Here is a 15,543-nt window from a genome sequence, read left to right as displayed (position 1 = left end):
CCGGAAGCAAATGCGTTTTTCACTGATGTTAGTAAACCTTCAGTATTTTATCACGCGTGTGAAAAACGCATCAAATTGCATTGCACCCGCGCGGAAAAAACTGAACAACTGAACGCAATCGCAGACAAAACTGACTGAACTTACTTGCAAAATGGTGCGAGTTTCACTGAACGCATCCGGAGCCAATCCGTCACGCTCGCGTGAAAGACGCCCAAGACAGATCTTGTCCGCAATGCAGATCAGAATAGGACATGTTCTATCATTTCCTGAAAGGCCACACAGATCCGCCAAAAATCCGGACGTGTGCCTGGTCAGTGTGCTATCCGTAAAAATGCAGTTGTGTGCACGAGGCCTATCTGTGCAGGGAAGTGCTAATGATAACAGTGCCCACCAGGGCTGTAGTACCAGCTGACTGTATAATATACCCTCGCTATGGGAAGAATAGCTAAGCCACCCTAGAAAGCATACTGACTGTAACCACAAACACTGGCGCCATGCCCCTCACCATCTGCCGGGACCATGCATCAGAGCCGTCACACTGCTGAATGGCTGCATCTGTCATTTCCTTGGTGAAGACGAATTTGATGCCGTCTTGTGGTCTCCATTACACGGGAGGAAATAAATAGCAGCGTTCCTCCATTGCTATAAAAGCTAAAGTGGAATTCTTTACATTCTTCTCTTCTGAAAAGTGGGGGACGACCAATATGGCTGATCCTTCGGCTCACAGAGAGTCTGCCTCTCAATATATACACTCCCCTGATAGAGGCTCAATGATGCATGACTGCCCATCTGGGTAAGGGTCTATTCACATAGAGCGGTCAAATCCCATGTCTGCATTGTGTCCAATCTGGACAATAAGGCCCCTTTCAGACGAGCGAGTTCCATGCATTGGACGTGCAGCGTTTGTCAGTGAGAGCATCCGCCCTGACCTCCCAGCACTGACGGGGACGCATAGCATAATATCGATTTATGATGCCCTGTAACCCTTACTAGAATGTTTCGGATAACATAATGCTGTCAGTGTTACCCAATACATTCCAGAACTGTAAGGGTTACATAGCATCATAAAGCAATATAATGCTATGTGACCCCGTCAGTATTGGGAGGTCATGACGGGAGCTGCCGCATACTCACGCTGTGAGTCAGATGCATCGAAGTCACTTTTTTTGAAAGGGGCCTTATAGGATCTGTCACCACCTCTGGAACCTGTTTCTTTTTCAAGGAGTGGAGAGTAAGCTTACCGTATGTCTTTTCACTGCCATGGGATGTCAGAAAATAGTCAAGTTCGGCAGGACCCTGTTCTTGAGATAGGAGCAGGTGACAGAGGTGGGACCCCATACCCGTCGGACATTTATAGCATATCTTTTCCACAAGGGAGAAGTGAACAGGGCCCATGCTCCCCCGTTTGAATGGAGCCGCAGACGCATGTACATGTCCACCACTCCTTTTAACTGTATAGGACTGCTTTGGCCAACAGCTAAAGGGGTACTCCGAAACATCTATCACCTATCCACTGGATAGGAGATAACTGATAAGTGAATGGGGGCATAACGGCGGAGACTCCACTGTCCGTGAACATGACTAAGAGGAGTTTGAATGGAGCTTACCGAAAGTGTGTGAAAAAATCTATGGCACTTAAAGGGGTTCTGCACTTTGTTTTAACTGATGATCTATCCTCTGGATAGATCATCAGCTTCTGATTGGCGGGGGTCCTGTTTGAGAAGGCAGCGGCGCTCCAGCCGCGGCACGGCCTTCTCACTGTTTACTGCCGGCCCAGTGACGTCATGACTAGTATCAACTAGCGAAGTGAACAGAGCTTAGCCGCGCCCAGGCCAGTTGATACTAGTCGTGACGTCACTGGGCCAGCGGTAAACAGTGAGAAGGTTGCGCCGCTGCTGGAGCACCGCTGCCTTCTCAAACAGCTGATCGTCGGGGGTCCCGGGTGTTGGACCCCTGCCGATCATCAGTTAAAACAAAGTGCAGAACCCCTTTAAGGCAGGGTTGCTAATCATCCAGAAATTCCTTAACAGGCTATAAAAATAGGCGACTTTTTTCCTGTGTCCTTGAAAGAACATAGATGTGTCTGTGATTTTTTTTAAGGCTGGAGGTACTTGACTGGATTAGGCTACTTTCACACTGGCGTTTTGGCTTTCCGTTTTCGAGATCCGTTCAGGGCTCTCACAAGCGGTCCAAAACGGATCAGTTTTGTCCTAATGCATTCTGAATGGAAAAGGATCCGTTCAGAATACATCAGTATGTATCAGTTCAGTCTCCATTCCGCTCTGGAGGTTGCTTGCAGCGTTTTGCTGTCCGCTTGACAAAACTGAGCCAAATAGATCCGTTCTGACACACAATTGACTTTCAATGGTGTTCAAGACGGATCCGTTAAAGATAATACAAACAGATCCGTTCTGAACTGAAGCAGACGGTTGTATTATCTGAACGGATCCGTCCATGACTTACTTAAAGGGGTTTTCCGAGTGTTTTGTACTGATGACCTATCCTCAGGATAGGCCATCAGTGTGTGATTAGTGGGGGTCCAACTCCCGGCACCCCTGCCGAACGTCTGCTGGCTAAAGCCTGCGGAGAGGAAGGAGCGGGCAGGAAAGGTGAGCGGACATGCTATTATTTTATCAGGGTCCACGCAGTTTGCATTAAAGGGGTTGTCACTTCAGCCAATGATATCGGCAGGGGTCTGACACACGGCACCCTGCCGAACAGTTGTATGAAGAGACGGCGCGCACCATGGACCCCCGCCGATCTGATATAGATCACCTATCCTGAGAATAGGTCATCAATATTGAAAGCCCAGAGAACCCCTTTAATACCAGGCACTTACTAATGTACTGTGATTGTCCATATCGCCTCCTTTGCTGGCTGGATTCATTTTTCCATCACATTATACGCTGCTCGTTTCCATGGTTACGGCCATCCTGCTTTTCAGCAGTGGTGGTCCTGTTTGCACACTATAGTAAATAGGCCTTGACTGTGCACATCCCAGCCACTAGAGAGGCCAGCGCTTTTTTCTATATTGTGCAAGCACGGCCACTGCTGCTGGATTACAGGGTGGTCGTAACCATGGAAACGAGTGATGTATAATGTGATGGAAAAATTAATCCAGCCAGCAAAGCAAGCAATATGTTTCATAACAATACATTAGTAAGTGGCTTGTATTAACTTTCTCTACATGATAAATGCCATTTGCTGAAGTGAAAAAACCCTTTTAATAAAAATAAAAAATAAACAGGGACAATCCCTTTAAGGTACTTTGTGTCACAGTGCCCTGCGTTCAGTTGTCACAACTCTGTCATAATTGTACCAATGGGCGCTTGGTATTTATCAAAAATAAAATAAAAAACATAGACAACCCCTTTAAATAAAACCTTTCTAATCCAGCTTTACATAGTAGCAGTTACTACACATCCCAGACAGACAGACTCTATACAATACAGCTGTCAATCACGTGTTAGATACACGTGTCAGAAAGACTGACGTGAGCCGCACACGTTACTTCCTGTATACAGGAGCGCTGCCTGTAGACAGTGTCACGTGACACCGCAAGGCATGCTGGGGGCTGTAGCGTCACGTGACACCGCAAGGCATGCTGGGGGCTGTAGCGTCACGTGACACCGCAAGGCATGCTGGGAGCTGTAGTGTCGCCTGGCTGTGCCGTGCTGCTGGTTTCCAGCGACTTGGTGACGATCGCCGACGTTGCATTACGACAAAGGTAAGGCTCGTAAGCTCCCGGGAAGGCTAAACGTGATGTCAGGAGCCTACCAGTCATATACAGCACGGTGTACACGGTAAGCGGCAGTTCTCAGCGGTAACGTTTCCGGCAGGCGTTTGGTAGGACAGCCCTGCTGCGGGGGCTTTCTGTAGCTTGACATATGGTCTGGTTGCCTAGCAACTGCCTGTCTATGGGTGGTACCCAGTGTCTGAGGTGGGACATAGGGACCGTCATCTTATGTATACTGGAGGCAGGGTGACACAGATCTTACCTATAGGGCGGGTTCCACAGCAGAAGCCGCCATGGTTGTTCACAGTGAATACTGCGGGTCCACTTGTGGTTTCGCCACCGTTTAATGGAGCTGAATAACCAGCAGATACCCCGCGCCCGCTGAGGGTCTGGCCGGACAACGCGCCAAGAAGGGCCACGCGGTTGTACCTTTTAGGCTACTTTCACACTAGCGTTCGGGGTTCCGCTTGTGAGTTCCGTTTGAAGGCTCTCACAAGCGGCCCTGAACGCATCTGTCCAGCCCTAATGCATTCTGAGTGGATGCGGATCCACTCAGAATGCATCAGTCTGGCGGCGTTTGGCCTCCGCTCCGCTCAGCAGACGGACACCCGAACACTGCTTGTAGCGTTCGGGTGTCCGCCTGGCCGTGCAGAGGCAAACGGATCCGTCCAGACTTACAATGTAAGGCTACTTTCACACTTGCGTTCTGAGCGGATCCGTCTGGTGTCTGCACAGACGGATCCGCTCCTATAATGCAGACGATTGGATCCGTTCAGAACGGATCCGTCTGCATTATATTTGAGAAAAAATTCTAAGTGTGAAAGTTAGTCAGACGGATCCGTCCAGACTTTGCATTGAAAGTCAATGGGGGACGGATCCGTTTGAAATTGAGCCATATTGTGTCAACTTCAAACGGATCAGTCCCCATTGACTGACATTGTAAGTCTGGACGGATCCGCACGGCCAGGCGGACACCCGAACGCTACAAGCGGTGTTCGGGTGTCCGTCTGCTGAGCGGAGTGGAGGCCAAACGGTGCCAGACTGATGCATTCTGAGCGGATCCGCATCCACTCAGAATGCATTAGGGCTGGACAGATGCGTTCAGGGCCGCTTGTGAGAGCCTTCAAACGGAACTCACAAGCGGAACCCCGAACGCTAGTGTGAAAGTAGCCTAAGTCAATAGGGACGGATCCGTTTGAAGTTGACACAATATGGCTCAATTTCAAACGGATCCGTCCCCCATTGACTTTCAATGCAAAGTCTGGACGGATCCGTCTGACTAACTTTCACACTTAGAATTTTTTCTCGAATATAATGCAGACAGATCCGTTCTGAACGGATCCAATCGTCTGCATTATAGGAGCGGATCCGTCTGTGCAGACCCCAGACGGATCCGCTCAGAACGCAAGTGTGAAAGTAGCCTAAGGCTGCATTCACACGTCCGTGGTGTGTTGCGGGTCCGCAACACACCAGCCCGTCACCCCCATAGAAATGCCTATTCTTGTCCGCAAGCTGGGACATGCTCTATCTTTTTGCGGAGTTGCGGACCTAAAGATCGGGGCCGCGCACCGCGGATACGGACAGCACACTGTGTGCTGTCCGCATCCATTCCGTCCACATAAAGAATGAATGGGTCCGTACCCGTTCCGCAAAATTGCGGAACGGATGCGGACACATTCTGCGGACGTGTGAATGGAGCCTTAGGCTTTGTTCACACAGCAGATTTTAACACTGTCCAAATCCGCCGCAGTTCACTTTATACACCGCGGACCCACCATTAAATGGAGCGAAGCCGCGAGCAGACAGCCACCGTGTCAATAATGCAAATGCCCCATTTTGGCGCAGGCGTCGCCTTCATCCGCCGACCCACATACTTTAGCGCTGCCTCGTATTAAAAAATGACTGTTCCCGCCAGTGGGGGGAAGAAAGAAACACGCCATGTCATTTCCTGCTGAACTCAATGGGGGTGGACTCAGTGTGTTTTCTGAGTGGGTGCTACCAGCGGAATATGGGTGCGTTCATATTACGTTTGAGGGTGACGTATACATTACAAAAAAAGGATAATAAAAAAACGCCATACACCACATTCTTGTATTCTGCACAGTCTGGTAAAAATAAACAAAAAAACATGGCATCCGTTTAACATTTACGTTTTTAGTATACGTTAAAAGGATGGGAAGAATGTGATGTGAACCCACCCTGTGACCTCAGCCGGTTTCCACATCCATAAAAATAAATAAAGAATCTGAAGACCGCACACCCTGCGTTTTTTAGCATCTGTCTTCACACAAATGGCTGATGGACTCGGAGTCGTGCATGAAAGGTGGACCACAATATCAGCGGGCGCTGTGGGTGCCCGAGGCCACTATCGCCCATCACAGGCATCATATACTGTACACTGACACATATCCTGAGTGTAAGGTGTGTGCCCCCGCCGTGACTGCTTCGTATAGCTCCTAGACTAAGATTATATTATAGGCGTACGGCGCAGTTTTAGGATATTGGCTCTGCCCCCTCATCCAGTATTTTATATGGATAGCTTCTTTTGTTTTATTTTGAACATCAGGAATTATAAATATTTTTAATTAATTTTAACATAGATTTGTTTATTTATTTATAACCTTGGCCACAGATTAGCACCCTGGGCTGGTCTGCACACACTAACCTGCTTCCCGGCTCCCAACTTCTTGCGTCACGTGACCATTTGACATGACACAAGGGAGGCAGGTCACCGCTGCTGAGGCCGGGGGAGCAGGTATAAGTATTCTTCCCTACGTAGGTCTACCCAGGAGGTGAGGTTTGCTAAACTCCCCCCACCCAAAGGTGCACAACCCCTTCATCGTTCCCAATGCTGTGCAGCATTTCATTTTAATCTAGACCAGCAGCATCATTACTTTCCATTTCATAACCTTTTTTAACGCTTTTATTATAGGTTTTGTTTTTGCAGAAAACAATGGGGGTCATTTATCAAACTGCTGTAATGTAGAACTGGCCTAGGTGCCCATAGCTACCAATCAGATGCCACCTTTCATTTTGGACAGCTCCTTTGGAAAATGAAAGGTGGAATCTGATTGGTTGCTATGGGCAACTAAGCCAGTTCTACTTTACACCACTTTGATAAATGACCCCACTAGTTTTATGGGAAAAGATTCTGTAAAACTTTAATTTTTAAGTTTTAATGTCATTTTTCCAATTATATCCCTGTTCATTCTGGGCCTTGTAGTCCAGGAGGCGGTCCTATCAGTGATTGACACCCTTCCCTCTATGACTGTGTATACAGAGGTAGCTGTCAATCACTGATAGGACCGCCTCTTGGACTACAAGGCCCAGAATGAACAGAGATATAAATGGAAAAATTACAAGTTTTACAGAATCTTTTCCCATAAAACTAGTGAAGTCATTTATCTAATTGCTGTAAAGTAGAACAGCCAATCAGATTCCACCTTTCATTTTCCAAAGGAGCTGTGAAAAATGAAAGGTGGCGTCTGATTGGTTGCTATGAGCAACTAAGCCAGTTCTACGTTACAGCAGTTTGATAAATGACCCCCAATGTCTTTTTACTGAACAACAGCCAGGATAGCTCATATGGACAGGGTTATTTTATACTACAATGCCTGGCCAGCCTTGCCTTACCCCAGGGGTGCTGATAATGTGTCCTCATTAAAGCAGTGACCATCACTTATGGCCCATCCACGGGGGATATGTGTCTGCTTGGCGGAGGGCTGACCGCCCCATGCTCCCCGTTCGAATGGAGATGTGCATTTATAATATGTTACACTTCATGCCGCTCCAACTGTAACCCCGCTGTCTTACTGACATTTCTGCCCCTTCCCAGAAGCCCGTCTCTCGGGCGCAGTGCGCTCCTTCAGTTGCCGTTTTGCATTATTAATGTTATATGTTAACTAATTGGGCCTCAGATAGCGTGGAGAATGTGGATAATACGAGGGAGAGTTTATAAGAAAGATGCGAGAGAATATGTCTGATGACCCGGAGCAGCCTGACTAGGACTACTTTCACATCATGGATCAGCAAAAACGCTTCCGTTATTTATAATACAAGCGGCTGCATCCGTTAGGAACAGATCCGGTTATATTATGTCTAAAATAGCCATGATGGATCCGTCCCCCATTGACTTACAATGGTTTTAGGGACGGATCCATTATCTTTTGGTGTCCGAGAAATCTCACATGGTCTTTCATGCCGGATCCGTCTTGCTCCGTATCCCATGCTTTCAGCGTTTTTCTGTCCGGTATGGGAGCGCAACCAAATGGAATGGAACGCATTCTGCTGCACTCCACTCCGTTCAGTTCAGTTTTGTCCCCATTGACAATTAATAGGGACAAAAATGAAGCGTATTCCTCCGGTATTGAGCTCCTCCAATGGATCACAGTACCGGAAAGGAAAACGCTGATGTGAAAGTAGCTTAATATGGAAAATACCTTAAAGGGGTTGTCTTACTTCAGCAAATTGTGATTGTCCATAATGTCTCCTTTGCTAGCTGGATTCATTTTTCTATTGTATAAGGCCTCATGCACACGACAGTATTTTTTCACGGTCCACAAAACGGGGTTCCGTTGTTCCGTGATCCGTGTCCGTTTTTGTTTCTGTGTGTCCAGGATGACCAGATATGAAGGAAATAGAAAAAAAATCAAGGTCAAGTCTGCCTTGCAAATGATAGGAAAAAAAAAACGGACACGGATCACGGACGCGAATGACAATCTTGTGTGCCTCCATGTTTTTTCACGGACCCATTGACTGGAATGGGTCCGCGAACTGTTGTCCGTGAAAAAAATAATAGGACAGGTCATCTTTTTTTCACGGACTGGAAACACGGATCGCGGATGACAAACGGTGCATTTTCAGAATTTTCCACGGACCCATTGAAAGTCAATGGGTCCTCAGAAAGTCATGGAAAACGGAACAACGGACACAACAACGGTCATGTGCATCAGGCAGAGGATTCCGGCAGGCAGTTCCGTCACTGCCGGCAATCCAGACTCAAACGGATGGCATTTGTCAGACTGATCCGGATGCGGATCCGTCTGACAAATGCATTGAAATACCGGATCCGTCTCTCTGGTGTCATATGGAAAAACGGATCCGGTATTTATTCTTTTCACAGAGTTAAAGGTCTGCACATGCGCAGACCAGTAGAACGGATCCGTCAATGCGGCAATTTTAATGCACTAATACATTTCAATGGAAATTAATGCTGGATCCGGCATTCCAGCAAGTGTTCAGGATTTTTGGCCGGAGAGAAAAATGCAGCATGCTGCGGTATTTTCTCCGGCCAAAAACCGTACAGTAACTGAACTGAAGACATCCTGATGCATACTGAACGGAATGCTCTCAATTCACAATGCATTAGGATAAAACTTGACGGAACTCAATGTTGAAAAAAAAAAAATGCTAGTGTGAAAGTACCCTAATACACTGCTTGTTTCCAGGGGTCACGACCACCCTATAATCCAGCAGCAGTGGTCGTGCTTGCACACTATAGGAAAAAGAACCAGCCTATACGCACTCCCACTGTGCCGCCCACCAGAGAGGCCGAAGCCTTTTCCTATAGTGTGCAAGCACAACCACCATTGATGGATTGCAGGGTGGTCATAACCATGGAAATGAGCTGTGTATGTTGTGATGGAAAAATGAACCCAGCCAGTAAAGGAAGCAATATGGACAATCACAATACATTAGTAAGTGCCTTGTTGTATTAAAGGGGTTGTCTCATCATAGACATTGGGCGCATATCGCTAGGATATGCCCCCATTGTCTTATAGGTGCGGGTCCTACCGCTGGAACCCGCACCTATATAGAGAACAGAGCCCCGAAAGTAAAGGAGGGTGCACTGCGCATGCACAGCTGCCCTCCATTCATTTTCTATGGGCCCGGCGAAAAAAGCTGAGCGCTGGCTTGGCTATTTCTGTCGGCCTCATAGAAATGAATGGAAGCTGAGGCCAGTCATGCGCGGTACGCTCCCATTCACTTCTACCGGGAGCCGGCTTGGTGGTGGCCGGACCGGAGTTCTCCAGCCACCACCTTGCGGGGCTCCGTTCTCGATATAGGTGCGGGTCCCTAGCGATATTCCCCCATTGTCCATGATGAGACAAGTTCAACCCCTTTAACTTTCTGTAGTCTACATGATAAGGCCTCATGCACACCGCCGTTGTTCTGGTCTGCATCCAAGCCGCAGTTTTTGCGGCTCGGGTGCGGACTCATTTACTTCAATGGGGCCGCAAAAGATGTGGCCCCGCAAATAAAATATAACATGTCCTATTCTTGTCCGCCTGTTTCGTTCCATAAATTGCTTCCACAAAAAACGGAACGGTTGTGTGCATGAGGCCTAAATGAGACAACCCCTGTCAAGTACTACAATGGAGTTTAATGCTGTACAATAAGGTCAGTTATTCCACCCGCTGTGCAGGTCGTCTATGACCGAAAAACCTCCAGATCACCTTATTACAGGGGTGACGTCTCCTAAATCCTAACCCCCTTTTCAGCCTGCCGATAACCTCTGCGCGGGATTGATATTAGTTCTCCGTGAGAGACTGGCCGCTCGGATCTGCAAATGGCATCTTTCCAGATCACTAAATCCCTCCACATCCTCTGCAGATCAATGTGAAGGTAATTCGGACACGGAGAGCTTTCCGCTTACCAGATACTAATGGCTATGCATTATTTCCAGTCTATTCTGATTTGTAAGATCTCTCCACCGCCCCAGGAAACCTGGCAGTTGTATGCATGAAGTCATGAGCTGCAGCTGGACCTTCAGACTTACCGGTAGCGGGCTTTCATATGCGTCATATCGCTGACGTCGGTCCATCTGTCCTTTCTCTGTCATGTGACAGATTGCCAATGGCTCACATTTCATTGGAATACTAATGAGGTGCTGAAATCCTGAACCTCCCTCCACGTCATTCATAGGAATGAGCGGAGCAGTGGGGTTGTCTATGCCTGGCCATACAAATAATATGGCTGACTCCTCTGATGTCCGCTTATTTCCCCAATACCTAATGGATCGGCCATGTTGTAATGCAACAGCCCAAACCTTCTCTTCCCCGATATCTGCCATCCAGGAAAGGTCAAGCAGCCCTACTATATGGCCAATGTACACCTAATGTGTGTGGCTACTGAAGGCTAGCAGATGCAGTACAAAGGCAACCACAAAGTCTTTAACGTAAACAGTTCCGTGTTTTATTCACACATAGGCAAAAACAAAAAGGAACGGTTTGCCGTCTTGGTGTTTGTTCACACCATAAAAAGTCCACAGAACAAAAGCCTTCACCTGGTCAGCAGTTTTTCCACCCGCAGTCCACAGCAGGCTTTAGGGCCTGTTTCCCAGCAGGCGCCTCTCAGCCCTTTAGCACGGCACAAGTTCTCAGTTCCAAACCACACAGAGCCCTGACAGCGCTCCACTGTCAGGTGGCGGATAATCCACACCCAGCTGAGACTGCTGGCTGGGTTTTATATAGGCCAACAAAGACCCGGCCTGGAGCGTGGGGAGCAGCCACCCACCCAGCACTTTGGCTACTCCCAGTAAGAGCCGGCCCGGATCGGCTTTACAGCCACACTAAACCGTGTCAACCAGCACTAGCTGCCGCTGACACTTAAAGGGAACCTGTCACCGGGATTTTGTGTATAGAGCTGAGGACATGGGTTGCTAGATGGCCGCTAGCACATCCGCAATACCCAGTCCCCATAGCTCTGTGTGCTTTTATTGTGGAAAAAAAAAAGATTTGATACATATGCAAATTAACCTGAGAAGTCCTGTCCCTGACTCATCTCACATACAGGACTCATCTCAGGGTAATTTGCATATGTATCAAATCATTTTTTTCCCACAATAAAAGCACACAGAGCTATGGGGACTGGATATTGCGGATGTGCTAGGGGCCATCTAGCAACCCACGTCCTCAACTCTATACACAAAATCCCGGTGACAGGTTCCCTTTAAAACTAACGGCTCTTACCTCACCGAGGCCAGGAATCTCGGTGATACATACCTTCCATTAATGACGCCTTCCTTAACTAGCTTAAAGGGTTTGTCCAGAATTTCAATATTGATGGCATACCCTCAGATTGGTGGTGTCTGACACCTGTGCCCACGCCAATTATCTGTTTCAGAATAGCTCTGGCGTTTGGGAACTGCACTGCTCCATCTATAGTGTAGTGGATGATGCTGGTATTCAGAGCATTGCTCCCATTGAGGTGAATAGAAGCTGGGCTGCAGTTACAAGCTCCATCCACTACACAATGGACAGAACTGTGTAATTCCAGCGCTGAAACGGATGCGGACCCATTCACTTGAATCGGTCCGTAAGTTGCGGTGCAGAACAGAGGCGTGTTCTATTTTTTTGCGGTGTGGACAGATCACGGACTCATTCAAGTTGAGTGGGTCTGGATCCGTCTGCGGAATCCGCACAGATGTTGCCCGTGCATATTTGGGGACCCCTGATGGTCCCCAATGCATGGAATGGCTGTGTGCCTAAGGCCTAAGAGTTTTTTGCAGGAGATTTTGAGGCAGATTTTTCTGCAGGTTTTTGAGCTAAAGCCAGAAGGAAGTTGAAGTATAAAGCCTTATTCACACATCAGTGTTTGGTCAGTGATTTCCATCAGTGATTGTGAGCCGAAACCAGGATTGGATCCTCCAGACATAAGGTATAAGGGAAAGATCTGCTCCTGTTCTGGGTTTAGATCCACACCTGGTTTTCGCTCAAAATCACTGATGGAAATCACTGACCATGTGAATAGGGCCTCATTCATATGAACGTATTTTCTTTCTGTGTACGTTCGTTTATTTATTTTTGCGAACCATATGTGGAACCATTAGTTTCAATGAGTCTGCCCAAAAAAAAAAAACAGAAGTTACTCCATGTGTATTCCGTTTCCGTATGTCCATATGTCTGTTCCGCAAGAAAATAGAACATGTCCTATTATTGTCCGCATTACGGACAAGGATAGGACTGTTCTATTAGGGGCCAGCTGTTGCGTTCCGCAAAATATGGAATGCACACGGACGTCATCCGGATTTTTTGTGTATCCGTTTTTTGTGGACTGCAAATTTGGTCCACATCCAATCCTCATTTTCTGCAGAATGGATGCAGACCTGTTCATCTGAATGGGGCCGCAAAAGATGCGGACATCACACCCATAAGTCTGTTCCTCAGCCCCGCAAAAAAATTGAAAGTGTCCTATTCTTGTCTGTTTTATGGGCAAGGATACTAGCTTTCTGCTGGAGTAAAAAAAAAACAAAAAAAAAAACATTGCAGCGTGCACTCGTCCGGGATCCATGTTCTGCGGGTCCACAATTTTCAGACTGCAAAACACCTTCGGCCATGTGCATGAGCCCCCTTAGGCTTAATTGGGTTATCCAACACCTATAATGCCCCCCAAAAATGCCTGGGCACCTCATAAGGTTAAACCTACCCTGCTCCCCAGCACCCGCTTCGCTCCTGATGCCCGCACGGCCGCTGCTGAATCTTCCTGTCGCGCGGATCAAAACATCCGGAGACTGGTGGGAAGCAAATAGCAGGCCGCGATGGGGACCAGCCTTCCTAGCATCGTGGGTGATCCTAGGGAGGCTCATTCCTATCTTGGCCTGCCATTAGTTGCCCCTCAACCCCCCCCCCCCCTCCCAAAGTCGCCGGATGTTTTGATCCGTAAAACTGGGAGATGCAGGTGCCGGGAGCACGGTAAGTATAACCTGTGTGAGGCGCCCGGGCATTTTGAGGGGCATTATAGAGGTTAAACCCCTTTTAACTCCTTCCTTTATATTTCTGAATCCATTCGAATCCACCTCCTCCAAGAAACTCTGTGGGTCACTGAGTTTAAAAAAAAAGCTTGTATGTATGTCATAGAGACATTTTTGATTGGCGGGGAGAGAAAAGCACGCTGTGTTTTTGAAAAGACTCAAGAAAGGCAAAAAACGTAAAAGCACTTGTGTGTCCTGCATTTCTTATTTCCCAGACTTTCAGCTAACATCTGGAGCACCAGAAAAACATAGGGGCAAAAAATGCCATAAAAGTGCTAAAAAGCAGCAGCAAAACCTATACATAAAAGCACCCTGATGAAGGGTTCTAAGTGTAAAAAGTTTTGTATGCTGTGTTGCTGCCCTGTGTATGGTGATGAGCAGTATTGGAATGTGGCTGAACATTAGTATGCGCCTCATTAGCAAATTTATATTCTTTTATTCGTTTAGTGGACGCTTGTACTGGGCTCGATGCCTGTTTCGCGTTCTCCTATGGACTCATCTCTTATGTAACCGAATATGAGGAACATGTTGCTAATTGTCAGAAACGAGGGTGAACTTCATGTACTGTAAGTGTGAGCAACTTGATAACATCTTACTTCTCGCCGGGTGAGAAAACCAACTTGTAATTTAAGCAGTTGTAAGAAGCTGGAGCCTTGGTGAAGATACAACCATCTAATTATATCCCACGGTGAAGGATATGACTGCTGCTCATATCCATCGCTGATACCAGTGTGGGCCACTAGACTTTGATCAGTACATTGAATGTCCGGTTACACATCCAGTGCCACGTAGAGAGCAGGTCACTCCTGATAAGAAAATGAATCAAGTGCTGATAAGTGTGTAGACCTCAGAGATGATAACTGCAGAGGTAAAGAGCGAGGTGACATCATCAATGTCTGCACCGCTTGTCATCACTTCACCTAGTCAGGCTGGAACCTTTAACATAGAGTCTATGTGTTAATATTGAGCCTTTCTCCCAAAAATCACAAGTCAAAATAGAACCTATTGAATTATCCTTCGACTTTGTTAAAGGGGTATTCCCATCTCAGACAATGGGGGCATATCGTTAGGACCCACCGCTGGGACCCGCACCTACAACGAGAACGAAGCGGGGAGCGCTGTGGCTGGAGGACCCTGGATTTCCCAGGGTCCGCGTCTGTTCACCACCAAGCGCTGCTCCCATAGAAGTGAATGGGAGCGCACCACGCACGGCTCATGCTCCCATTCATTTCTATGGGGCAGACGGCAATGGCCGAGCCAGCGCTCTGCTATTTTTGGCGGCCCCATAGAAATGAATGAATGGAGGGCGGCTGCGCGTGTGCAGTGCGCCCTCAATTTTTTCCCCCGTTTCATTCTCATTGTAGGTACGGATCCCAGCGGTGGCAACCGCACCTATCAGACAATGGGGGCATATCCTAACGATATGCCCCCATTTTCTGAGATGGGAAAACCCCTTTAAAAGTCCTGTTGAGCCAAATCTCACATCTGCTTCTGGGACCATTGGTTGACCACCAGCCTGGGCATATTCATAACTTCCATAAGGGGTTGTCACCTACTATTCCCAGACTCCTTAATGTCATATGTGCCTAGTTATGCCGTTTTAGAGGAGAATCATGGTATAAGTGGGCAGATTTGCCATTAAAGGGATTCATGTTAAGGAGGTATTCCCTTCTGGGACATTGATGGCATAACACTAGGATATGCCTTCAATGTCAGATTGGTGCAGGTCCCACACCTGGGACCTTCTTCTATCTCCAGAACAGGGCCCATAAAGTGAACAGAGAGCAGCTGCGCATGTGCGGCCACTCTTCGTTCACCGCTGTGAGAGTAGATGAGCGCTGGATCGGCTATTTCCAGCAGTCCCCTAGCGGTGAATGAAGAGATGGTCGTGCTTGCATGGTGCACTCTCCGTTCACCACTATGGGACTTCTGAAAATTGCCCCGCATGCTCGCTCAGCTGTTTTTGGAACTCCTACAGCAATGGATGGGAACCCCCTTCTCCCAGAGATGGAACCTGTGCCTAGCTGACATTAATGGCATATCTTAGCTCTGGCCA

At 47.7% G+C, this 15,543-nt stretch overlaps 1 protein-coding gene across 3 annotated transcripts in view; it reads left to right on the top strand.

Annotated features, from left to right (window-relative positions):
• The first annotated feature begins 3,612 nt into the window (after window positions 1-3,612).
• The window catches only part of PIGC (phosphatidylinositol glycan anchor biosynthesis class C), a 35,879-nt gene continuing 23,948 nt past the window's right edge, over window positions 3,613-15,543 (top strand). The window contains exon 1 of one of the 3 annotated variants that reach the window (XM_044301606.1): window positions 3,613-3,727. The gene's annotated coding sequence lies outside the window, so the exon portion shown is untranslated. Of the gene's footprint in view, window positions 3,804-15,543 lie in introns of all 3 variants that reach the window. The other 2 variants (XM_044301608.1, XM_044301609.1) reach the window with 2 other exon arrangements.

Source organism: Bufo gargarizans, chromosome 7 (genome assembly GCF_014858855.1).
Source record: "Bufo gargarizans isolate SCDJY-AF-19 chromosome 7, ASM1485885v1, whole genome shotgun sequence".
NCBI lineage: Eukaryota > Metazoa > Chordata > Amphibia > Anura > Bufonidae > Bufo > Bufo gargarizans.
Note: the sequence above shows the minus strand (reverse complement) of the source record. Positions and strands in the feature narration are given on the sequence as shown.